This window comes from Dendrobates tinctorius, unplaced genomic scaffold (assembly GCF_039654945.1).
Source record: "Dendrobates tinctorius isolate UK_male_01 unplaced genomic scaffold, ASM3965494v1 ptg000061l, whole genome shotgun sequence".
Taxonomy (NCBI): Eukaryota; Metazoa; Chordata; class Amphibia; order Anura; family Dendrobatidae; genus Dendrobates; species Dendrobates tinctorius.
Window position 1 is genome coordinate 2224071 of NW_027361729.1, and position 25930 is coordinate 2250000.

The window sequence follows — 25930 nt, forward strand, 5'->3', positions numbered from 1 at the left end:
TTTCACCACAAAAATAATTAAAAAAATACTGAACATGTTTGGTACCTCCGTAAGCATGTTGATTAAGAGAATCATATGGCAAGATCATGTTTACCACAAAATGTGCAATGTAAAAAATAATTCCCACAAAGCAATGTCAGAATTGTTAGTGTTTTTTTTCATAATTCACTGGATTTGGATTTTTTTGGTGCCATTTTCCAGTGATAAAATGAATGGTGTTAAGCAAAAGTACAACTCGGCCCGTAAAAAAACAAACAAGGGTAAAATGAACCCTAAAATAAAGCGTTTGCATAATCTTTCCATAGTGCGTGACTGTAAGTTCTGCAAAAATAGTAGCTATGGTATTGCTAGAATAGATATTTTGTGGGACTTGTTTGTCGCTTACATTACAAACTGAGAATTCCAACTTATTTAACAAGCGACCAAATAAATACGCTTCGTCCTATCGATATAGTAAAGGTTCCCAGGGTGACATTAAAAGCCTGCAGATTGTTAGCGCTCGTTTAGGAACCAACATAAGGGTCCTTTAAAGTTTTAATGACAGTAAAGGGGAAGTTTTGCGCCATTACGGGCTTGTTGTGTGAACGGCTTTGTGGTGGGAAATGAATACAATACGTAATCTATAGTCTCCCAGATGGGCTTCTGCCCTTGGGTTCCTTGTGATTAGCTATGTCATTGATTGATGTTCTTACAAGATTTTACACGTGGGAAAAATATATAACTAAAGTTTAATTTTGTGAGAAGTACAATCATTGGGCATGACTGCAGGACCCCTTATATCTGAGTAGGAGATAAGTTCATTCAACCTGGCAATCAGTAATACGCTCATGATTTCCATTGTCCGTTGTCATATATTTAATTAGTTTAATCCACTTACTGAATGTTACCAATAATGAGAACCATGTACAATACTATCACTAATATGTTTACACGGTGTCTGGTTCACTCAGAGCAGCAAAGAACAATGCATTTTCCAGGATGTGCCCAATCTGGCACCTCTCCCATAACCACAATTTACCAACTTGTCACATACCCCCCTAAAGTCATTCTCTTCAACGTCAAATAACACAAATATATAATCTCCTGACGTGTCATATACCACCTGATGTAATCCCCTTACAGATCCCACTGATGTCATCACCTGATGAATCCCAGATCTCACTGATGTCATCTCCTGATGAATCACAGATCTCACTGATATCATCTCCTGATGAATCCCAGATCTCACTGATGTCATCTCCTGATGAATCACAGATCTCACTGATATCATCTCCTGATGAATCCCAGATCTCACTGATGTCATCTCCTGCCATCACAGATCCCAATGATGTCATCTGATGAATCACAGATCCCACTGATATCATCTCCTGCCATCACAAATCCTACTGATGTCATCTCCTGATGAATCACAGATCTCACTGATGTCATCTCCTGATGAATCCCAGATATCACTGATGTCATCTCCTGCCATAACAGATCCCAATGATGTCATCTGATGAATCCCAGATCTCACTGATATCATCTCCTGCCATCACACATCCCACTGATGTCATCTCCTGATGAATCACAGATCTCACTGATGTCATCTCCTGATGAATCACAGGTCCCACTGATATCATCTCCTGATGAATCACAGATCGCACTGATGTCATCTGATGAATCCCAGATCTCACTGATGTCATCTCCTGATGAATCACAGATCTCACTGATATCATCTCCTGATGAATCCCAGATCTCACTGATGTCATCTCCTGCCATCACAGATCCCAATGATGTCATCTGATGAATCACAGATCCCACTGATATCATCTCCTGCCATCACAAATCCTACTGATGTCATCTCCTGATGAATCACAGAACTCACTGATGTCATCTCCTGATGTATCACAGATCTCACTGATATAATCTCCTGCCATCACAGATCTCACTAATGTCATCTAATGATGAATCACGGATCCCACTGATGCCATCTCCTGCCATCACAGATCCCACTGATGTCCTCTCCTGACGTCACAGATCCCACTGATATAATCCTTTTACAGACCATAGATCAAACTGAGGTCATTTCCCAATACCTCGTTAACATCAGGGTCTCTACCCCTATGTTATTCAGCATTTAAATGGGGTAGCAAAAAATCTGGTGACAGATACCCTTTAAGCATTTTCTTGGAATGTAAGAGACCACACTGCTATCAATCATCCTTCTTCAAGCTACATAAGCAAGTGATGCCCTCCTCTGACATGTCCCATATACCCGCTGTCATCCGACGTACCGGCATGCCGTCTCTATAGGCGGTATCACATATAATGCAGTCACATAATCACACAATGGGCGACATTAACACAAGACCTCAATAGACTACGCCTGTTTTACTGATCTCTTGTACTATCTGGAAAAAGTTTGGAGTGAGCACCTCCCGCAGTGACAGCAAACCTTGGGATTTTGGGATAACATTCCGTTAATTAGTTTCTTGCCCTATTTACCAGTGTTAGACTGTAGCTAGTTGATTATCTGGGGTATCTCGCTTGCTAAATGCAGTTCTCCAAAAAATAAAAAAAACACCAAAGGTTAAGGGCACTGGTTCCGCTCGGCAACTTTCCTGCTTGACGATTGGAGCGTAATTAATTTTGACTGTCTGTATATTTTGGATTAAACATTTATGGGCATTTATATGCTAATTAAGTATTACAAACTGTAAACATGCAGAAATATTCATTTGTACATAACTTAGCATCAGATTTTTTTTCTCCCTGAGATATCAGAGGCTTAGCGTAGACTAGTCTCAAGTGGCTCCAAAACTAATTATTTTTTGTTTTCTCCGTATCATTTTTTTTTTTTTTATCCTTCACCAAGACGAGAGGGAAACCAAGAACGGTTTTAATTTTGCCAATGAATTGAATGTGACAATGGATTATTCATTATGATATGACTTTTAACCATTTGTGTGCCTTGGTTTTTTTCTTCAAACTAATTGAAATTTTGAAGCGGCCATATTTCAGCATGATCTGCCGCTGTAGCATTTTACATCTTTATAGCAGTCAGAGATCCACTTTTTATAACATAAGGTTAAAGGGAATGTGTCATGTAATCTGACAGCAGCATAACCTAGGGGCAGAAACCCTGATTTCAGTGATGTGTCACTTAGTTTACTTGGAGGCACCAGTTGTGATAAAATCACTACTTTCTCTGCTGCAGATCTAGCAGAGCTCGGAATGCTGAGCTGTGTATTACCCCGCCCACTCCACTGATTGGCTGCTTTCTATCAATATGCAGTTTGCGCAGAAAGCAGCCAACCAGTGGTGGGGGCAGGGTTAGACAGGAAGGCTTAAGACACCAAGTCCTCTGGTGATAATCTCCTGCTGATAAAACACTGATTGTATTTAAACAGTAACACAAAGCCCAATAAGTGACACATCTCTGCAATTAGGATCTAAGCCCCTACCTCATTCTGATTTCAGATGACATAGCTGACAGATTCCCTTTAAATGATAACTTTTTTTGCTGTCGGTAACCATCACCAGGGGGGACTTAGGAACTGACTACTTTATTGAGTTTCTAAAAATGTTTTACATACATATCTCTATACTGTAACTATACTGTAACTAAATATATATACACAACTATACTGTAAATATATATACTGTGACTATATATATATATATATATGCAAAAATCTTTAGGATGGCAAACTTGGCACGGACAGGTATAATTGTTGGTAGGGTGAGCCATTGATACAGTTTGATTGTTTGCACATGTGTTATACATAAACAATGTGAATATATTCCGATTTTAACACTGTACTGATTGTGTTACACCTTTGATATTTTTTCACTAAATATTAAATGTATGTCTGTAATCTGTCTAAACATTATACACTTTATACATGTTTGTTACGTGATATTATGAAATTTATATTAATTATATAAGTAATTGGCACATCTGTTTAAAAATTACTGGTGAATCACTGCACTGCTTGAAAAAGTTCCACACTTGAAACAAAACGTCGCCATTATGACCATAAGTCAATAAACCACCACTGACATTGGATTCTGGAGTGTTGCCACAAGCCGGCATTCACAGGAGTATCGTAATGACAGGCACAGGGGTCTTCTTCAGACCCCTGGATGCCATGACAACCCATCGGCACCCCCAATCACGTGACAGGGGTGCTGATGGGCGGTATTCAGTGTCAGAGATTGAGAGTGGCAATTAACTGGTTAACAGTTAAATAATTGAAATGACTGTTATACCGGCCACTGAACCATCATTAAGAGTATAAAGGGAATTCCAGCACTGAAGATGTCATTCTGCTGTCTGGTGTAATACACACATTGTCTCTCCAGAGAGGAAGATGACTAAAACTCTGGTGCCACCTACTGGAAGTAGCAATCCTAAAAGTTAATATTGAGCCTTTAGTAAGTACCTTGTCACATGAGTAAGGGTAAAAGACTAACTAAATATTCTATTTGCCGATGTGTTTCAGGGTGTTTGCTCCTCCTTAGTGCAAAGCAAAATTTATGATTTAGTTGTATAAGACGCCTTTGACTGGGGTCTATGGGATAATGTCTCTCCTTGTGGAGAATGACATTACTGACATGCCAGTGTAAGGAGACTTATAGGCCATGCAATGCTTCTCTCAGAAATTAAATATGTACAAAGCCTCTTCAGAGAGGAAGAGGACTTGAGCTCTAGTGCCACCTACTGGAAGTAGCAATTCAAATAGTTAATAGTAACTCTTTTTACAAGCCATGCCACTTGTCAGGCATGTCACTCTCTGACAGTGGTATTGAACTGGTTAACAGCCGCGGGTAGCATTCCAATCCTCCCGCTGCTATTAAAGGCACTCGAAGACTGATTAAATCTGCTGTACTGTAAGGAGAAAGATGCAAAGATGCAGGCTCCGTGCCGGGGGCCCGCATCAAAGTCAGGGACATGACATAAATGTATGTCATATGTCATGAAGGGGTTAAGTGAATCTTTCACCAAATTTTTCAAGTTGAACTGGACTCACGATGTAACAGCGGCTGCAGAGTGGACTAAAACATTATTCATTTTCTTTTATTTCGCCTCTACATTGTGGAGATAATAGCCGTCAAAGTATTTGGCACCTAATGAGTTAACATTTGTTAAGTCGAAGTGGGTGCTATCAGATAGCAACTAATAGAGGGAGAAGTGCAGCCTCTGAGTGAAAACTATCTGATAACACCCACTTGAACTTAAAAGGGTTGCCCGGTCCAAATCGATATGTCTGCAGTCACTTTGTGTGTCTACAGACTTATGAAGCCCCCCCCCGCGCATACGGTGTGCACTATGAAGACTCGCCAGATTCTGGGCCGGGACCGGAGGGTATGTATGCGTTATACATCCTCCCGGCCTGAGCCTCTCCAGTGGGTGCGGCCTCAGTCCATACACTTGCATAGAGTGATGCTGCACCCCAACTAGAAATGCGACCAGCGGCCAGTTGGCATGGCCTACTAGGTAGTGTGACCTCGCTCCATACAAGTTAATGGAGCGAGGCCAAACCCACTGGATGGACTCTGGCCGGGAGTATGCGTAAGGCCGGTGTCACACTTGGGAGTGCAATGCGAGAAACTCGCCTCAATACCCGGCACCGCCGCTGGCACTCAGGACTGGAGTGTGTGGCTGCATGTCTTTCTATGCAGCCGAACGCTGCGGTCCGAACCGCCGGCGGCAGTGCCGGGTATTGAGGTGAGAGACTCGCGCGAGTTTCTCGCATTGCACTCACAAGTGTGACCCCGGCCAAACTCATACATACCCTCCTGTCCCGGCTCAGAAGCCAGCACATCCCCGGAGCACACAGTGCATGCATTGGGGGGGGATTCATGAGTCTGTTATCACACAGAGTGACTGCAGACTTATGATTTGGACCGGACATCCCCTTTTAAAAGAGTTAACTCATTCGGTGCCAAAACCTTAGAATGCTAATTTAAAAAATATATATATATATTTCTCTCTTCAGCCAATATTACATTGTGTGTCCAGTACAACATGAAAACTTTGGTGATAGGTTCACTTTAATGAGTGACAGCTCTGTTGACCCTATATTCATACTTCTTTCGAAATGTCAGTGAGGCTGCTGGAAGAAGGTGAGACCTCTCTGTCTTTGAAAAATTATCCATTCTCTCCAAGGAATTTCCTTTGATTTTATCTTAAATTCCATAGCACTCCCCTAAAATACAAGTTGTTTTCAATCACAAAAATGCCACAAGATATTCTTCTTTATTTTTCTGTTCTTAACATTTCTGAAATTTGATTACTGTCTGGGAACTTCTGGTGTATTGCCATTTGTAACTATCGCATGAAACAATAGAAATGACTGTTATACCGGCCACTGAACAAGCAGTAACAGTATAAAGGGAATTACAGCACTGAGGATGGCATTCTGCTGTCTGGTGTAATACACATATTGTCTCTTCAGAGAGAAAGATGTCTAAAACTCTGGTGTCACCTACTGGAAGAAGCGATCCTAAAAGTCAATATTGACCCTTTAATAAGCGTTGCCACATGAGTTAGGATAAGAGCCAAAGCAGGAATTCTATTTGCCAACATGTGTTTCAGAGCGTTTGCCCCTCCTTAGTGCAAAACAAGAGATTTAATTTGGCTGTATGAGAGACCTTTGACTGGGGTCTATGGGATAACATCTATCCTTATAGAGAATGACATTACTGACATGCCAGTGTAAGGAGACTTATAGAGCACGCAATGCTTCTCTGGAAAATTAAACATGTAAAGAGTCTCTTCCGAGAGAAAGAGGACTTGAACTCTAGTGCCACCTACTGGAAGTAACAATCCAAATAGTCAATATTGACCCTTTTTAGAAGCCTTGCAACATGTCAGACTTGTCACTCTCCACAAGAAGAGACGTTAAACCCCAGTCAGAAACGTCTCATACAGCCAAATCAGATGTTTTGATTTGCACTGAGGAGCTGTAAACACCCTGAAACACGTCTACAAAAAGACTATGTGGTTTTGACTTTTAGCCCAAGTCATGTAGCAAGGCCTACATCCAGTAGGTGGCATCAGAGCTCGAGTCTTCTTCCTCTCTGAAGAGGCATCTTTTATATTTAATTTCACAGAGGAGCATTGCATGGCCCATAAGTCTCCTTACAGAGTGATGTCACTCTCCTCAAGGATAGACCTTGGTATATTGCTTTACTGTAGTTCGTACAATTTAAGTAGGATGCCTCTGGTGGTCATTACTGGTGCTGCAGCTTTTCAAGTCTTGTCTACAAAGTTTTAAAAAGTATTTTAAAAAAAACATGAAATTTGAAGCATTATGTTCCTTTAAATGCTGCAAATATGAAATACTGGATACTGCACTGACTGCGCATCCTTTGGAGGTCATTGCTGGAACTGATACTTTAAAGGTGCATTGCTCTGATTTTCTAAATATCAAAATAATAAGATTTCTTGTCCAATTTTCTTTATTTTCATCTAATAACATCAAGGAATAAGGCAGGTCCTACATGCTAGATAGCTGTCATTTGTATACAAGGTCAGCTTGGAAAAGGGGAGTAAGCCGCTGACAGAGACCTCTTCCTGAAGAACAAAAAGATTGGGCATGTTAACATCCAACATGCCTGACCTTTCTCTCTTTCTGACCTTTCTGCCTTCGAGGACAGTTTATGCAAATTGAGAAAAAAAACAACAACAACTTTGTTTATGTATAAAATCAGTATGGCTACTGACACTTCAATGGGAACCATACTATGGGAGGATTACAGAACTGCATCCTATGGTTCCGTCCATGAGTTCTAATCATTTATACTCAATCCTTTCTAATGGAAAGAAAGTGAGATCAGAAAGTGTTAAAAATCAAAAACGAAAAAAGTAAAAATCTTCCTTAAAGGGATCGTTCACTTTTTAATTTTGCAAAAAATGTTCCCCCGAATATAAGCTTAATCACTGAACCGTCCGATGCTAAGGTTTTCTATGAAATTTGTTAGAACTTTTTTCCCAAATTTCCGGTTTCTGGTGAATAAAACTTTCTTTTTATGAAAAGGGTTAAAATGAAGGAACATAATATTCCCCACTGTCCCAGGCGCTCACCTGACGCCTTACGTCATCTGGTGCTTTCAAGTTGGCACGATTTTATTTGAACTAAATCAAAACTGATCGGCAGAGCAAATTTTGAGATTCATCTCCAGCGGTTATCTGGCCTGGCCAGCAAGTGTTCAATTTCCCTGCAGTGCCACCACAGGAGAAGTAAAGTATTACATAATCCCTATCAGTTTGTTTAATTTGTGGTCTTGCTGAATCCTCCAGAGTGAGAGATGCTATTGGTAGGTGTCCTAGAATTTATACGATGGTTCTTAAAGGGGTTGCCCACCTTGGGGGGCAACTTTCTTTTTTTACTTATAGGGCTTAAAAAAACAATTTATTTGCCATTTGGTTTAATTAAAAGTTTTACCATGTTTGCCTTCTATAGCCTCAGTGATGCACTATTTATTGCTGGCTGCAGAATGAGTTAGCTAAGAATCTGTCAGTGAGCTCATTCTGACGGTCGGACAGCAGAGTTTGCAACTTTTTTTTTTTTTACCAGTCTTTTTCTGAGCTCCTCTCAGCTCATTTATGACAACAGACCGCATCAAAGTTGAACATGTAGAGAAACAAAGCACCTATAAGAGCCAAATGATGATTTTTTTTTTTTTTTTTATAAAACCCCACTTCATAAATTATTATTATATCAAAATCTATGTATTTGAGCAAAAAAAAAAACAAAAGCAAAAAACAATGATGGACTAAAGGTGGACTCAAACTCTGTAATTCCTTACTCCATTTTTGAAAAATTGGTCTTTTAAAGGCCTCTAAAAACTTTTTTTTCAAACTAGTAGAACTTATATAGTACATGTACAAATTGTTCCGTGAAAAAAAAAAAATAATAAAGGCCGTAAGGTGCGCAGTAATTTGATAACGGTTAATTTGTTTCTGTCCATAAACTAAAAGTAAAATGTATTTTGATAATTCTCATTGTAACACATTTACCCCGAAGAAAGAGCGAGAGTTATCGGCATTAACGTCAGATAAGAGGATCTTTGTATAATTCAGTAACGTGTCAATCAGCCCCTAGATACAAATCAGACTTTATTAGTTCATTCACTCGGCTCACCGAAGGACACACAAGGAAAGCGCGTGTTCAGAAAAAAAAATGGTACAAATATTAAAGCTTTCAATTATACCTCCTGCCCTACTTTCAATCTCCGTTTTGTGGCCTCGCTGCTCCCGGAGCCGACGCGCGCTCATCCTCTTGGTATTTGCTTTAGATATGAAATCTTTAGCTCGGAATATGAGAAACAACCAAAACAAGATCCGTTTAGTTAGTGAGCAATAGAACACAATTTACTAAGCTGCTCGTGTACACCGTGGATTTATTATAGCCTTCATTGTGTATCAAGTTCACTCCACGGTGGAAAAGGTCAAGTCATAGCGACTACAGTCCAGCTGATTGTTATAGGGTCCAATGGGATGAAAAACTGGGGATCTGGGGGAGAAAAGTTCCTAGAAGATTGATATTTGTTTATTTAGTAAACACAAAATGTATCTAGTACAAATAATACAAATAATAATTAAAAAAAGATACAAATTGATAAGATTGCATCTTATTGTTTCTACTAGATGTGGGCCCAATGCTATCGCATCTGGAGGTCAGTGACATCATGATGGGGGCAGCTCTGTGGCGCTGACACAGCCGGCAGGAAAGATGGTGGTTTGCGGCCTGTGCTGGAGATGGGGTGCGGCGCCACCAGAGGGCTCCCAAACCCCATCTCCAGCACAGGCCGCAAGCCATGGTCTTTCCTGCTGCCTGTGACTGCACGGAGGTGGGTGGGCAGGCAGTGGCGGGATCGGCGCGTGTAGTCAGGCGGCGGCGGGTCTTAGCAGGGGTCTGGTGGTGGGTCCTGGCAGGGGTCCTGGTGGGGGTCCGGCGCGGGGTCCTGGCGGGGGTCCGGCATGGGTGTCCCAGCGGTGTCCTGCTGGTGGTACTGCGGGAGGGCCAGCGGGTGCCATATTGGAATACCCATCACTTGGCTATTCCAATATGGCGGTCGGTGTACTTCCAGTGCGGCGCAGTGGATTGTGGGATTTGAGAATGTCTGGACGGAAGTGGATGTCGACAAGTTTAGGTAAGTATATAATAAGATTCTTAAACAAAGAAACAAAAAAGAGCAAACGCCCTGGTCTAAGTAAGTGAAAAGTAATAGTGCAGCTCGTTGTTAGGAGAACCTTGTAAGAAGTAGAGGATGTCCAAAGTGGTCAACCCTTTTAAAAAGCCCTTATTACAAAAGTAGCAAAGCTAAGTAACAACCATAGTGACTTACAAGTTGCTATGGTAAGACAATACCTCAACTAGGAAGCAAGTGATGGGGAAAGGGCAAAGATTTCAACTTTCTATTACATTTAGTGTATAAAAGCAGCTTTCCATCCACTAGCTCAGAGACAACTGAAAATTAGTGAGAAAGCCTGTAGAGGGGAACAAGTGAAAAAAATGCAAGATATAAGTCACATAAAAGCCAGAAAGTGTGTTATTTCTTATAACGGCTTATCCTGAAATGTCACCTGAAACTACAAGAATACTAGATCCAAGTCTAAGTTTTCAGCCTATAGGAGCGTCCACAAATATTCCCAATTTCGGAGATAAGAAAAATGGTGAAAAAAAAAAATGAAACAGAGTATATTAAAAAGTTGGGGAAAACTTGTCAGAAAACTGAGTTCACTTTATATTCTAAGTTTGATGTCACAGCAGAAAAAAACAAAAAAAAGTTGAAAAGTGAAGAACACAGCAGATAATTCCGTGAAGGTGATGTCCTAAATTCAACTTGGTGTCAGTCCTCTCCAAGTCGGTGTGTGTTTGACTTGTCTGTCAGGGCAGCTGCACTTCTCTCTGATACTGCCAGGATTTAGGACAGGAAAATGCTTTTAAAATGAGAGACCTGGAAAACACAGTAAAGTGGAAATCAATATGCAGTCAGGAGGTGCTGTTACTGGCGGTTTAGAGTATGTTTTCACATATCAGCTGCGGCAGGAAAGGGACTTTCTGAGCTGTCCCCTCAGGGGAAGATGAAGCAAAATGAGAGTCCGGGTTTACACGGAGCTGGCAGTAACTGTCATCTGTCATTGGATCACACAGAACACTTTATACAATCTGCACAGCGGGAGACACGGTAAAGCGAATCTCTAGTGGTTTATACCGACGGGGATGAGGAACAATGCACATTTACCTCTGGGGGATTGACATTTCAATTTTATATAAAGGGGGTGTCTGGTTAGAAATACTTTATTAGAAAATTCTAAGTTATTAGAGGGTGTCCTCCATTCAAGACCCTCATTTATGTGCTAGACTCTTACTTTGGAGGACTGTTTATAACATAGACAGCACATTTATTTAAATGGGAAGAGTGTAATTCCTTACTTCTCCTGTGGAGGTGCTGCAGAGAAAATTAACCATTATATAGTATAGAGCTTATAGGGTGGGCAGTAGAAATGAGCAAATCAATTCTATGCAAATCAAATTCATATGGAATTTTTAAGAATTCAATAGACTCAAACAATTTGCAACTCACTTTGCACAAAATGTTTAACGTGACAGCCACCTTTCTTTGTATTGCAGAAGATTGCATTAGCCAGAAAAGGATCACAAGACCTCGTACGAGCATCCTCATTTGACCACTGTCATGATTTGTAGTCTTGCCCTGTCCTGTATTTTGTATAATATGTCATTTAACTTTTCTCTGGTTCATTTGCTGTAAATTAACCATGTCTCCTTCCCCCAATACTTTGCAATGTCTTGTGATGTACCTGGACCATAATCTAATTTAGGCTTGTGTCAACAGCTAGTGGAACTTTGGCTATTGATTTCCTAAGCAGAAGATAACCTACAATACACACCCTGTAGACTCAGTGGAGCCCTTACATTTCTAGAATCTTCTGATGGACCAAACCATTGAATAGTAGGTGTGACCCCTACCCCCCTTCAGATGGGCTGATCCCAGGAGCCCTGACAATACATTCTTGTTTTAAGATCAGATGTGAGTTAGATGCTAAAAGAGAAGGACGAGGCTGTCTGAGGAAGCCTCGGCCTCTGTGTGATCGTGGTGGATTTCTGTGACTCTTAAAGGACTATGGTTTTGTGATCTGGCACAAGGATTGTCGGGATGTGCCCCCGAATCAGTTTCCTGTGGACTTATTTTGGGACTCTGCAAATTACCTTCGTGTTGTTCCTGTTTTCTGGTCAATAAATCTGTTGGATCGTTCCCAGGCCTGTTGTCCCTCCTTGCTCTGGAGAATACTCCCGTCACAAACTGGTTGGCAGCGGTGGGATCGGAGCAGAAGCAATGGAGGAGAACGGCCCATCAACATCGGGAACCAGCACCGCAGAGTACAAGAACTGGACTGCGGTGAACCTACAAACAAAGGCCCGTGAACTGGGAGTCAGCTACAAGGGACTCTCCAAGGAGCAGCTGATTGAGACTTTGGAAGCAGTTCGCCTGCAAGATGATGCTGAGGAAGGATCCTCACAGCAAAGAGAGGAAAGACGGCAGCCGGAGGTAAATACCCACAAAAGTCAGTGGGTTGTGTGGTACGAGGAGGAGATGGCCTTGCTGGGAGAAGAGGTCTCCATAGAATATAAGATGGAGGTCATGCGCAGAGCCGAGGAGAGGCAGCGCAGGATGGAGGAGAGGGCATTGCTGGAGGGGCAGAGGGCAATGCTGGAGAGGGAGATCACTTTGGAGGCAGCGAGAAGCTCCAGACAGACTGTACCCACAGCATCCCCCATGAGGGAACTCCCCAGAGTGTCCCGCAAAGACTTCAAGCCGTTTAATGAGGCTTCCGGTGACATTGAGGGCTTCTTCCAGGACTTTGAGCATCAGTGTCGATTAATGGAAGTCCCGGAAAGGGAGCGCGTCCGACATCTTGTGGGGCTCTTAGAGGGTGGAGCTGCCGCAGCCTATAGAGCTATGGACCCTCGGTTGAACTGTGAGTATGCGGAGATTAAACAGGCTATTCTAGAACATTATGCTGTGACCCCAGACACATACAGGACTCAGTTCCGTACTTTAGCCTGTGATGAGGAAGTGTCCTTCAAGATGTATGCTCACAAACTCAAACATATATGTTATCGCTGGCTGGAGGCAGAGGAGGCCATAACCTGGGAAACGTTCCTGCAGGTCATCCTAAAAGAGCAGTTTTATTTTAAGTGCCCCGCTGAGATACGGGAATGGGTGCGTGAAAGGAGACCAGCAATAGTGGAGGAAGCTGCAGCTCTAGCTGATGAGGCTCTCACCATCAAGCCTCAGTGGAAAAAATTACTACTCAGGGAGAAAAACACTACCAGCCCCCCAACGCTGGCGGCCCCTGGTCCTTCTGCCTCCAATATTCACCATCCCACTAGACCATCAACTCATGGTGACCTTCGTGTGACTGTGCCTCGCATTACTCCTGCTCCACCTTTGGGACTACGACGTGGAGGAAGAATCCCAGAGCGCAGATGCTATGGATGTGGGCAGCCCGGGCATATGCAATTCCAATGTCCAGGTGTACGGAGGCAGAACACCTACAGACCGCCTTTGCCTGTTCATTATCTACAGACCCCCTCACCTGGAGAAGAGATGGATTCAGTGCCTGATGATCTGCCAAGTGACTCTGATATCCTGGCTTCCCTACCAGGAGTCTATGGGGTGCGAGCCCCAGCCACCTGTTCTTCTGATCTTCAGCACAAACATCTACAGGAGGTCGTGCTGGATGGTCAAAAAGTTGTTGGCTTCCGTGACACTGGGGCTTTTCTCACCATAGCCGATCCCCGAGTAATTCAACCAGAAGCAATTCAAAAGGGACCAGGAATTGCCATTGAATTGGCTGGAGGTACCCAGAGATATATTCCAAGAGCGAGTGTGACCCTGGATTATGGCTTTGGGGCCAAACAATGCATGGTCGGTGTGATGAGCGGCCTCCCTGCAGACGTTCTTCTAGGAAATGATGTGGGGAATCTTCATTGCCACTTTGTCGGTGCGGTAACCCGAAGTCAAGCCAAGAGAGCAGCAAATGTGGACGTGTACAACCCATCCATGGAAATGAGGCCATCAGAACCGCCGTCACAGCCAGTGAGTGATTCTTCTTGTGGGGATAATATGAATGTTACCTGGGAAAAAGTTCAGTTTAGACAAGAAGTGGAGACTGACCCCACCCTAGCTAGTTTTAGAGCTCAAGCTGAAATAGGGCAGCTAGGGGAGAATGGAGAAAGAATTATCAGAGAAAATGGACTTCTGTATCGGGTTACCAATGCCGACTCCCTAGATAAGCCCTGGACTTATAGCAAACAGCTGATTGTTCCTCAGAAATACAGAATTCCCCTATTACACCTTGCTCATGATATTCCTACTGCTGGCCATCAAGGCAAAACCCGCACCGAGAGGCGATTGACTCAATCTTTCTATTGGCCTGGGATTTCCCAAGCAGTGGCGCATTTCTGCCGAACTTGCGACATATGTCAGCGTAGAGGGCGACCCGGAGATCACCCAAAGGCACCCCTGCAACCGCTCCCTATAATAGAAGAACCCTTTCAAAGAGTAGCTGTTGATATCATTGGACCTCTGGCTAAACCAAGTAAATCTGGAAAGCAGTACATTCTCACTGTTGTGGACTATGCCACCCGATATCCAGAAGCGGTGGCCTTGTCAAGTATTTCTGCAGCCAAGGTGGCCGAGGCCCTGGTTACCATTTTCACCAGAGTAGGATTTCCCAGTGAGATCTTGTCGGACCAAGGCTCCCAGTTCATGTCAGAGCTGGTCCAGTGTCTGTGGCGCACCTGTGGAGTACGAGCGATCCGCACGACCCCGTATCATCCCCAAACAAATGGACTTTGTGAACGATTCAATGGCACTCTGAAGAATATGCTGAGGGCCTTCACTGACAGAGATTCAAACTGGGAGAAGTACCTACCCCATCTCTTGTTTGCCTATCGGGAAGTTCCCCAGGAGTCCACTGGGTTCTCCCCCTTTGAACTACTCTATGGAAGAAAGGTCCGAGGACCCTTAACCCTGCTCAAGGAATACTGGGAGGGGCAAGTTGAAGATACAGGGGCCCCTGTTGTCCCTTATGTCCTAAAGCTGCGAGAAACCCTGGCCCAACTTGCTAGTTTTGCCCAGAGTCATGTGCGGATGGCTCAAACCAGACAGAAGACATGGTATGACCGTAAAGCACGCTACCGGGAGTTTGTAGAAGGACAACAGGTCTTAATGATTGTTCCCCATCGGCAGAATAAACTGCAGACAACATGGGAGGGTCCCTTCCGGGTTCTCAGAAAACTGAATGACACCAATTACCTTCTTGCTTTAGATGATCAGGGGCTAAGACAAAAGACTGTCCATGTGAATATGATTAAGGAGTACCATGACCGGACCCTTCCAATGATAGCAAGCTGTCGGCTAGCTTCAGAGGACGGTCAAGCGGATGAGGACTCCCTACCTGATCTCGTGGAAGCAGCGAGAGCCCCATCCACTGTGGAACAGGTTCCTCTGGGAGATCACCTGGATTCCTTACAGAAAAACCAGATGCTGGGAGTGCTTCAACAGAGACGTGCTGCTTTCTCATCCCAACCAGGTCGAACCACCGTCACCCAACATCATGTGGACACTCAGGGCATCCGTCCCATACAACAGGCTCCTTACCGGGTACCTGAATCAGTTCGAAACACCATGCAGCACGAACTGGAGGAGATGTTACAGCTTGGGGTAATCCAGGCCTCCCATAGCCCTTGGGCCTCTCCTGTGGTGTTAGTACCCAAGAAGGATGGGAGTACTCGATTTTGTGTGGACTATCGACGACTAAACGACCATACCGTCAGTGATCCTTACCCAATGCCTCGTATTGACGAACTTCTAGACCGACTGGCTGGATCCCGATATGTCACTATCTTTGATCTCAGTAAGGGATACTGGCAAATCCCTCTGACGGAGGAGGGGAGAGAACGGTCCGCTTTTATAACCCCCTTTGGTCTGTATGAATTCCTAAATATGCCCTTTGGAATGAAGAATGCCCCGGCCACCTTCCAGAGAATGGTGGACCAGATCCTCCGGGGATGTGGTGACTTTGCTTGTGCCTACTTGGATGATATTGCCATCTTCAGCCAGACGTGGGAGGAACATCTGAACCAAGTAGCCGTTATTCTTGACCTGCTTCTTGCAGCAGGCCTAACCATTCGACCAGATAAATGCTAATTGGGGATGGGTGAAGTCCAGTACCTAGGGCATAGAGTAGGAGGAGGGAAGCTCCGTCCCGAACCTGCCAAAATCCAGGCTATTAGAGACTGGCCTGTACCCCAAACTAAGAAACAAGTTATGGCTTTTTTGGGCACTGCCAGTTATTACCGAAAATTTGTTTCTCATTTCAGCACTGTGGCCAAGCCTCTTACCGACCTGACCAAGAAAACGATGCCCCGGCTGGTGATCTGGACTCCAGCCTGTGATGAGGCTTTTAACCAGCTGAAGGACGCTCTGGTCTGTGACCCTGTTCTGGCTGCTCCAGACTACAAGAGGAGATTCATTGTGCAGACGGACGCCTCTGCTTATGGACTGGGAGCTGTACTCAGCCAGGTGAATGCAGCTGGGGACGAGCACCCCATTGCCTACCTCAGCCGGAAACTGCTAGACCGAGAAGTGGCCTATGCAACTGTTGAAAAAGAATGTCTGGCTGTAGTGTGGGCCCTTAGGAAACTAAGGCCGTATCTGTATGGACGAGAATTCACTGTGGTTACTGATCACAATCCCCTCACCTGGCTGAACAGAGTCTCTGGGGACAATGGACGCTTACTACGATGGAGCCTGGCATTGCAGCCCTATAACTTTACCATACAGTATAGAAGAGGCAGCCAACACCAAAATGCAGATGGACTGTCCAGGCAAGAGGAGCCCTGAGTCCTGTCAGCCATGCCTGTGTGTACTTAACCAGTGACCTGTAGAGGTCCCTAGTACGTACACAAATTGGGAGGGGAAGGGATTGTCATGATTTGTAGTCTTGCCCTGTCCTGTATTTTGTATAATATGTCATTTAACTTTCCTCTGTTTCATTTGCTGTAAATTAACCATGTCTCCTTCCCCCAATACTTTGCAATGTCTTGTGATGTACCTGGACCATAATCTAATTTAGGCTTGTGTCAACAGCTAGTGGAACTTTGGCTATTGATTTCCTAAGCAGAAGATAACCTACACTACACACCCTGTAGACTCAGTGGAGCCCTTACATTTCTAGAATCTTCTGATGGACCAAACCATTGAATAGTAGGTGTGACCCCTACCCCCCTTCAGATGGGCTGATCCCAGGAGCCCTGACAATACATTCTTGTTTTAAGATCAGATGTGAGTTAGATGCTAAAAGAGAAGGACGAGGCTGTCTGAGGAAGCCTCGGCCTCTGTGTGATCGTGGTGGATTTCTGTGACTCTTAAAGGACTATGGTTTTGTGATCTGGCACAAGGATTGTCGGGATGTGCCCCCGAATCAGTTTCCTGTGGACTTATTTTGGGACTCTGCAAATTACCTTCGTGTTGTTCCTGTTTTCTGGTCAATAAATCTGTTGGATCGTTCCCAGGCCTGTTGTCCCTCCTTGCTCTGGAGAATACTCCCGTCACAACCACATCACATGGTATAGTGTAAAGGGTTGCAGAGCAGAAGATGTAGATCCTCAATATTCTATGGCACCCAAGACCAAAGGTCGCCATCTGCTGAGTGAACCAAGTAGGCCGGAACTAAAAGATGGAGGAAGTGTTTCTGGAGGGAAGAATTTGAAAGGCATACTGGGTCAGATGGTACATGTGGTGCAGCTATCAAATATAAAAGGCCGGAGTGGTATGGCAGGAAGGGTGTTGGTGCCAACAAGTGAGACAGTGAGGACGTGTGAGCAGTGGAACACAGAAGCAGAGTGACTGAAGACTGGGTGACCGAGGCAGGCAAGACGTCATTGGTCAAGTACCGAAGCCCAGACTTTGCCCATCAAAACCCGAAGCTTAGACTCCTTTGGTCATGTACCGAAACCCAGACTTCGCCCATCAAAACCCAAAGCTCAGACTCCTTTGGTCAAGACCCAAAGCCCAGTCTTCATCAGTCATGACCCGCTATCCTGACGCCGCAGGTCAAGCACCGAACTTAGGATGTTGATCATTGGATGAGGCTGGGTACCTGCCTTAGTGATAAGGAAACCCAAGTGAAGTGGGACGTTACTTCTAGCGTAGACGTACAGTACAGGGTATGGGCTGTGGTCGTGCTTCAGAAGGGAAGGTCTAGCGGGAAGTACTGGTGACCCCCGTTAGTGTCAGTTTAACAATCAAAGGCTCTTGAAGAGCATATTATGGTGATAGGGCTATCGTTGGGATTGATGCCCGTAATCTAGGACAGAAAGACAATACTAGTCATTTAACTCAGAGCTAGTTAGTTAGAACATGGTATGGGATATCGCATTTGTTATACTGCTATTATTGTCATTATAATTAGGGTTCTGTTACTTTTTTACATATACCCGAATAACCATCTGCTCCTATAATCAGAATTTCATTCTGTGGCAGGAAAACAAATAGCTTAGATTGACTACTTCCACATCATCATTATCTGCGTTGGTGCATCCTAGTAACCTGTTCACAATAGCACAGTTCATCAGGTGTGGCTATGATGGCCTGTATAAAAGCCGAGGCAGAGAAAGCAGCAGCTATTTTGCAGTGAATCTGGATAGTGAGAAGAAGTCACAGCTTAGCATTGAGGATAGAGCGTAAAAGTGATAAAATACTTAAGAAACTGTACAGATAATGACAGGTCAGCAATGAAAAAGATTAGTGTGCGAGGAAAAGAGGATTGTTTCATACACATTTTTCAGGGCAGTTAAAAGTTAGAGTACTTTTGATTTACCATGAATCAAACCTTTCATACAGTTAGGTCCATATATATTTGGACAGAGGCAACATTTTTCTAATTTTGCTTCTAGACATTACCACAATGAATTTTAAACAAACCAATTCAGATGCAGTTGAAGTTCATGAGAAAAATGAGGATGAATGAACTCATGGAGATCAACATCCAACACTGCGGAGACATCATCACATGTTTCTCAACGCAGTGATTCTAGAGCAATGCTCCCATCCCTTATGGGAAATATGCAAAAACATGCAAAACACAAGCCGCGGAGACACCATCACGTGTTTCTCAACGCAAGAAATGACTAGCCAGGTCTTTCCCCGGGAAGGAACAACCACGGGAAGGGCAGTCTCCAATGAAGGAAACCACCTATGCCAAAACATGGTATCCATCCACAGACAGCTGTTTCGGGGTATTGCCCCTCATCAGTGTGGAGTAGGAAACTGGCTAGTAGGAGCAATGCCTAGTAAAAGACTGTGAAAAATGAGGATTAATGAACTCATGGAGATCAACATCCAACACTGCGGAGACACCATCACATGTTTCTCAACGCAGTGATTCTAGAGCAATGCTCCCATCCCTTATGGGAAATATGCAAAAACATGCAAAACACAAGCCGCGGAGACACCATCACGTGTTTCTCAACGCAAGCAATGACTAGCCAGGTCTTTCCCCGGGAAGGAACAACCACGGGAAGGGAAGTCTCCAATGAAGGAAACCACCTATGCCAAAACATGGTATCCATGATGTCTCCGCGGCTTGTGTTTTGCATGTTTTTGCATATTTCCCAGAAGGGATGGGAGCATTGCTCTAGAATCACTGCGTTGAGAAACATGTGATGGTGTCTCCGCAGTGTTGGATGTTGATCTCCATGAGTTCATTCATCCTCATTTTCACAGTCTTTTACTAGGCATTGCTCCTACTAGCCAGTTTCCTACTCCACACTGATGAGGGGCAATACCCCGAAACAGCTGTCTGTGGATGGATACCATGTTTTGGCATAGGTGGTTTCCTTCATTGGAGACTGCCCTTCTCGTGGTTGTTCCTTCCCGGGGAAAGACCTGGCTAGTCATTGCTTGCGTTGAGAAACACGTGATGGTGTCTCCGCGGCTTGTGCAGTTGAAGTTCAGACTTTCAGCTTTCATTTGAGGGTATCCACATTAAAATTGGATGCCACCCTGTTTTTAAATAGATTAAATAATTGTAAATAAAATGTTCATTTCTAGTACTTGGTTGAAAACCCTTTGTTGGCAATGACTGCCTGAAGTCTTGAACTCATGGACATCACCAGACGCTGTGTTTCCTCCTTTTTGATGCTCTGCCAGGCCTTCACTGCGGTGGTTTTCAGTTGCTGTTTGTTTAGAATCATAGAATCATAGAATCGTAGAGTTGGAAGGGACCTCCTGGGCCATCTGGTCCAACCCCCTGCTTGTGGGCTGAAAGTCTGAACTTCAACTGCATCTGAATTGTTTTGTTTAAAATTCATTGTGGTAATGTCTAGAACCAAAATTAGAAAAATGTTGTCTCTGTTCAAATATATATGGACCTAACTGTATCTGAATCTCTCCAGTGGATGCCGCTGATCCTGCAGCGAGGCTGCCACGTCCAATATAACTGCTGCAGCCAATCACTGGCCTTAATATTCACATATGACCCATGCAAACTATGCTCTTAAGACCAGCAATTGGCTGCAGGGGTTATGTTGACTGACGTGATGTCATTCCTGCAGGATCGATGCAGGGTATGGAAAATCTCAGACAACCCCTTTAAATTTAGTTTGCTCCAAAAATGGAACCCCTAGACTATTAAAAAATGCATAGACTACACATACCGAGGAGGGCTACTCCCCCCACCCTCCTAAATGTGATAGATACGCGGCACGCGGCTCCGACGCGCTGCGCTGTAGTTGTTATGACAACTGTACATACTCCTGTGCTGGCGCAGAGCAGCTCCAGCCAGAAGTGATCTTATCATCTCAAATGTCACCTAATACACCCATTTCTTTGTGATTTAATAGAAAATCTAAATGCCATCAGGTCATTACTAAAAGGAGCTGCCTCTTTAAAAAGCCAATTGGCTGCACAGCAAAGAAATAATATCCGTCTGCAAATAAAAGCTTAGTCAGCATTAATGTGAAATAATGAATATGTGTTGGGCTCTGGCCTGTGTACAGGAGAATATATCACCGGCTGCTGCCGGGAATTCTCCACAATACAAATACTCATATTTATTAATAGCTTCTCGTACCAACGGGGAATCACATAAATACCTGATTATCTGCGAGCAGAGGACACCTCCGTATGAAGAAATATCTATCAGCTATCTATTATCTATCTATCTATCTATTATCTATCATCTATCTATCTAATCTATTTATCTATCCTCTTTCTATCTATCTGTCTATTATCTATCTATCTATAGATCTATCTATTATCTATCATCTATAGATATATCTATCTATCTATCTATCTATCAATCATCTATAGATATATCTATCTATCTATCTATCTGTCTATTATCTATCTATCTTCTATAGATATATCTATTATCTATCTATCTATCTAGTCCATCAAAGATGAAAGCAGCACACCATGGTAACTTAAGGTGCAGTTTTATTTGCCCATCTGGCGATATTTCAGTCCCAAGGGTATGGGCCTTTTTCGAGCTTGAAAAAGGTCCGTACCCTTGGGACCGAAACGTCGCCAGATGGGCAAATAATACTGCACCTTAATTGAAGCTACCATGGTGTGCTGCTTTCATCTTTGATGGACTATTTTGAGGTTTGGTATATACCTGGAAGGCTTGCACCCGATGTCTGTTTTTTGTGCTGCTTTTTAACTTTTTTTTGCATATCTATCTATCTATCTATCTATCTATATGTATTTTATCTATCTATGTATCTATCATCTTTATATTATCTATCAGTCTACACAGTGGCATGTAAAAGTTTGGGTACCCCCGATCAAAATTACTGTTATTGTGAACAGTTAAGCAAGTTGACAATGAAATGATTTCTAAAAGGCCTAACATTAAAGATGACAGATTTCCTTTGTATTTTAAGCAAAAGAAACATATATATATATATATATATATATATATATATATATTCATCTTTTACATTTTAAAAATTGCAAAATTAAAATTGAAACGATGCAAACTTTTGGCCATCCTGCATGGTTATTACTTAGTAGCACCCCCTTTTGAAAGTATCACAGCTTGTAAACGATTTCTCTAGCCAGACAAGAGTCTTTCAATAATTGTTTGAGGGATTTTCATCCATTCTTCTATGAAGAATTCCCCCAGTTCTGTGAGATTCCTGGGTCGTCTTGCATTCTCTTCTATTATGAGGTGTAGCCACAGATTTTCAACGATGTTCAGATCAGGGGACTGTGAGGGCCATTGTAAAACCTTGAGTTCGCACCTTTTGATGTCATCTATTGTTGATTTTGTCATATGTTTAGGATTATTATCCATTTGTACAAGACATCCTCTTTTCAACTTCAGCGTTATTACAGATGGTTTTATGTTTGTCTTAAGAATTTGTTGAAATTTCATTGAATTCCTTCTTCCCTCTACCCATGAAATGTTCCCAGTGCCATTAACTGCAACACAACCCCAAATCATGATTGATCCACCCCCATGCTTAATGGTTGGCGAAATGTTCTTTACCTGAAATTCTGCGCCTTTTTTTCTCCTCACATACCTTTCATTATTGTGGCCAAAGAGTTCTATTTTAACCTCATCGGTCCACAAGACTTGTTTCCAAAACGCATCAGGCTTGTCTAGATTTTCTTTTGCTTACTCCTGATGCTGAATTTTATAGTGAGGATGCAGGAGAGGTTTTCTTTTGATTACTCTTCTATGAAGGCCATATTTGTGTCGGTGTCTCTGTACAGTAGAAATATGTACCACAACTTCAGAGCCTGCTAAATCTTTCTGAAGGTCTTTTGCAATCACGCAGGGGTTATGATTTGCCTCTCTAGCAATTCTACGAGGAGCTCTCACTAAAATTTAGCTTGTCTTCCAGAACTTATCTTGACCTCCACTGTTGCTATTCTTAATTACATTTTGAAATGAGGAAAGGGCAACTTGAAACCGTTTTGCTATCTTCTAAGAGCTTTTTCCTGCTATGTGGCTTTCCACCATTTTCAGAGTGCTATGCAGATACTTAGAAGAACCCATGGTTTCTGCTTTTTGGCACAAGATTAGAGCAGGCTGGGTTTTTATAAAGCTGAAAAATTTGCATCACCTGGCCTTTCCTAACAATGATAGAGAACAAGCCATAACCCTCACAGGCTAATTAAAATCTGAAACCTTGGTCAGCTATCAGATCAATTTGAATCTGTTAGGAAAACCTCAAAAACTTTTTGGTTATGTCCATTAAACACCTCCATATTATTTTTCATTTGGTTCTACATAATAGATCTCACTCGTTTTTTAAGAAAAAGTATATTCCATAGGGTAAAAAAATACTCTTCCGATCAATTAAAATTTTAAAAAAATAAGAAGTGATGTTGCCACTTAGATGCTGATTCCTCATGATGCTTTATAAAGGAGGCATATTCCGAAACAGTACATGTTCGGTACTTTTCGGCCGCACACCCGTTATACTGATTACTGCGGACTGACTACCGCTCGTACTTTGGACTTAATTGTGGATCCCTGTGGTAGTGAGCGGCTTCCAAGCAGGAAAAATGGACAAGGTCACTTCTTTTTGCCACTTAGTGGATTTGGAAGCCTAAAGTTCTTCAAAGAAGTTTTCACATTCCTATGCAGATACTCATTATTTTTGGTGGGTTATTTAGCGCGTTTTCAGGCGGGTTCCCGATGGAATACTTCTGAACAAATGTCATGTTCAGATACCCTGAGGGTATGCTCAAATAAAACTTTTGGGTCTGCATTTTTCAGCCAGCTTTTTACCTTTTTTTAAGCGTGTGGCATTTTTCTTTCACGGAAAAACCTCACGATAGGACACATTGCTTCTTTTTAAATACAGAGAAAAACACTGCGAAAAAAGAACAGCACCATGTGTTGGATAGGAAGCTATTTGATAGAATATGTAAAATTATTTTTGATATTTGAGAGAAATCTACTTCAAAATCCTCATGAAAAAAAAACCTCATTGTGAACATACACTAAAAACCATGTCGGACTTTCCCTACTTAAAAAATTACTCTATTAGAACATACCCTTGTATCGCATATGATTAGTGTTTGATTGATGAGAGATGCGCAATCGGTGGAGATCTCAACACCTAGATCTTCACCAATCAAAACTACTGAACCAAGCTACAACTTTAACATCCATACCTGGCTTTACTCTTTCCTTCTGCTCCAGTCGCCAGATGGAGGTGCACCTTCATTGCAGATGACATGGGGCGACAATGCAGCAGTTCTGTTTAGCATACTGTAACTTGTGGTACTGTTCAGGCAAGGAGTTTGTGAGTTAATTCCTCACATTGTTTTCTCAATAATTACCTGCTCTGAGCCTAGGGCTGGGCCTCACACAATATATACCCCTAGCTCCCTGCTTTCAGTGCCAGTTATAGGTTTATCCCGACCGTTGTCATGTCCCTGTACATGTGCTACTCTCACGGAACTGTTGCAGAATATCCTAGGGCTAGCTGTTCCTTCCCTATCCCTAAATCTAGGGGCGCCCTAGATATCTCTACTCCCAGGATTACTTCTGATGGTGAATATGCTGGGGGCCACATGGTTTACTGAGTTCCTAAATCAGCCCTTATCTATCCCCTCCCGCACCCAGGGAAGTGGGGAGTTGTCTATAAGAATACGAAAACAAGACTAACAAGGGAAGACGTAAAGGGATAATTGAAAATATCATACACTCACAAACAACGGAGTGGAACCTCGGGATGTAAAGGAAGGAAAAAACAAGCGAGGATGAGGATATGCACACAGTCACATCACCAAGCAACAGTCTACTAAACAACACTCCAAACGCCTCCACAAACAACCAACACCTCCAACTCCAGAATCAGGGAGTATGAAACTAACACTGGCAATCCCTGTTTGCCAGAGACGAATATATATAGCAGAGGGGAGGGACCAACACTGTACAACTGTGACCGTCAAAGCATGAAAGCTCCTGGAGCTCTCAACTGAATAGATTAACTCCTGCACTGCATTGTTTAATATGATGGTGAAGTGCTCCTAATCAGTGCAGGAGTATGGGAAATGAGACACCACGGTCTTCTGGCCCCTCTGTTGCAGTACTCCCGTTACAGCTACCTTTTTATTCAGTTGATGACCTCCGATTGTTTTGACCTTTTTGCTCTGCCTTATGACTTAGTTTTCTACTCTCTTTGCTTTTTTTCACTGCTTATATGACCAGTTTCTGCTGTCTTGCTCCTCTGGCCAGCAGCCACTCCATGGACTCAACCCAGGGTTCCCTGAGTAAGTCCAGATCCTTGCATAGTGGTTATAGGTTGAAGGCACATGTTCCTTTGGGATCTGCTACATGTCCGTAGAAGCCTTATTAAGAGCCACCAGTCTGCCATGAACAGCGCTACAGTAGAATAATACTCCAAAATTATTTCAACGCTTAGTTGCTTTTAACCACATAATACACTTTTTGTCTTACACTTTTATATTACAGTTGTTTGAATCCATCCCGCCACCTTCCTTTGAGCCTATAGATGACTTTTTCATGTCTTAAATTTTTAGGTATAATTCTTTATTGCTCAGAGTATAGCAGATGGAAGACAACTTTGGTTTTCCGATGCGACATAAGACACTGATGACTCAGAATAAATCGCTTGTGGTGGTCTACTGTGTACACGGCACATTACAGTGCAGACTGCCCTGTTTTCCCCAGTACCCTTCTAATTGGCAGACCAATTAATCCGCTCATCTGTGAGCAAATAATGTATTACGCTAACTACCTTCCATTTGCCGAAGCCATTCTCCGAGGTAACATAATCGTGGTCTTGTTTATCTCTTGCCCTGAAACACACTACAACGCCTCGGCAGTATCAAAGGTCAATTAGTGGACAAATTA

The 25930-nt window shown here is 43.0% G+C and overlaps 1 protein-coding gene across 2 annotated transcripts in view; it reads left to right on the forward strand.

The window, feature by feature from the left end:
* AGBL4 (AGBL carboxypeptidase 4) overlaps positions 1-25930 on the forward strand; it is a 1778944-nt gene that overhangs the window by 1447035 nt on the left and 305979 nt on the right. The window lies entirely within an intron of this gene.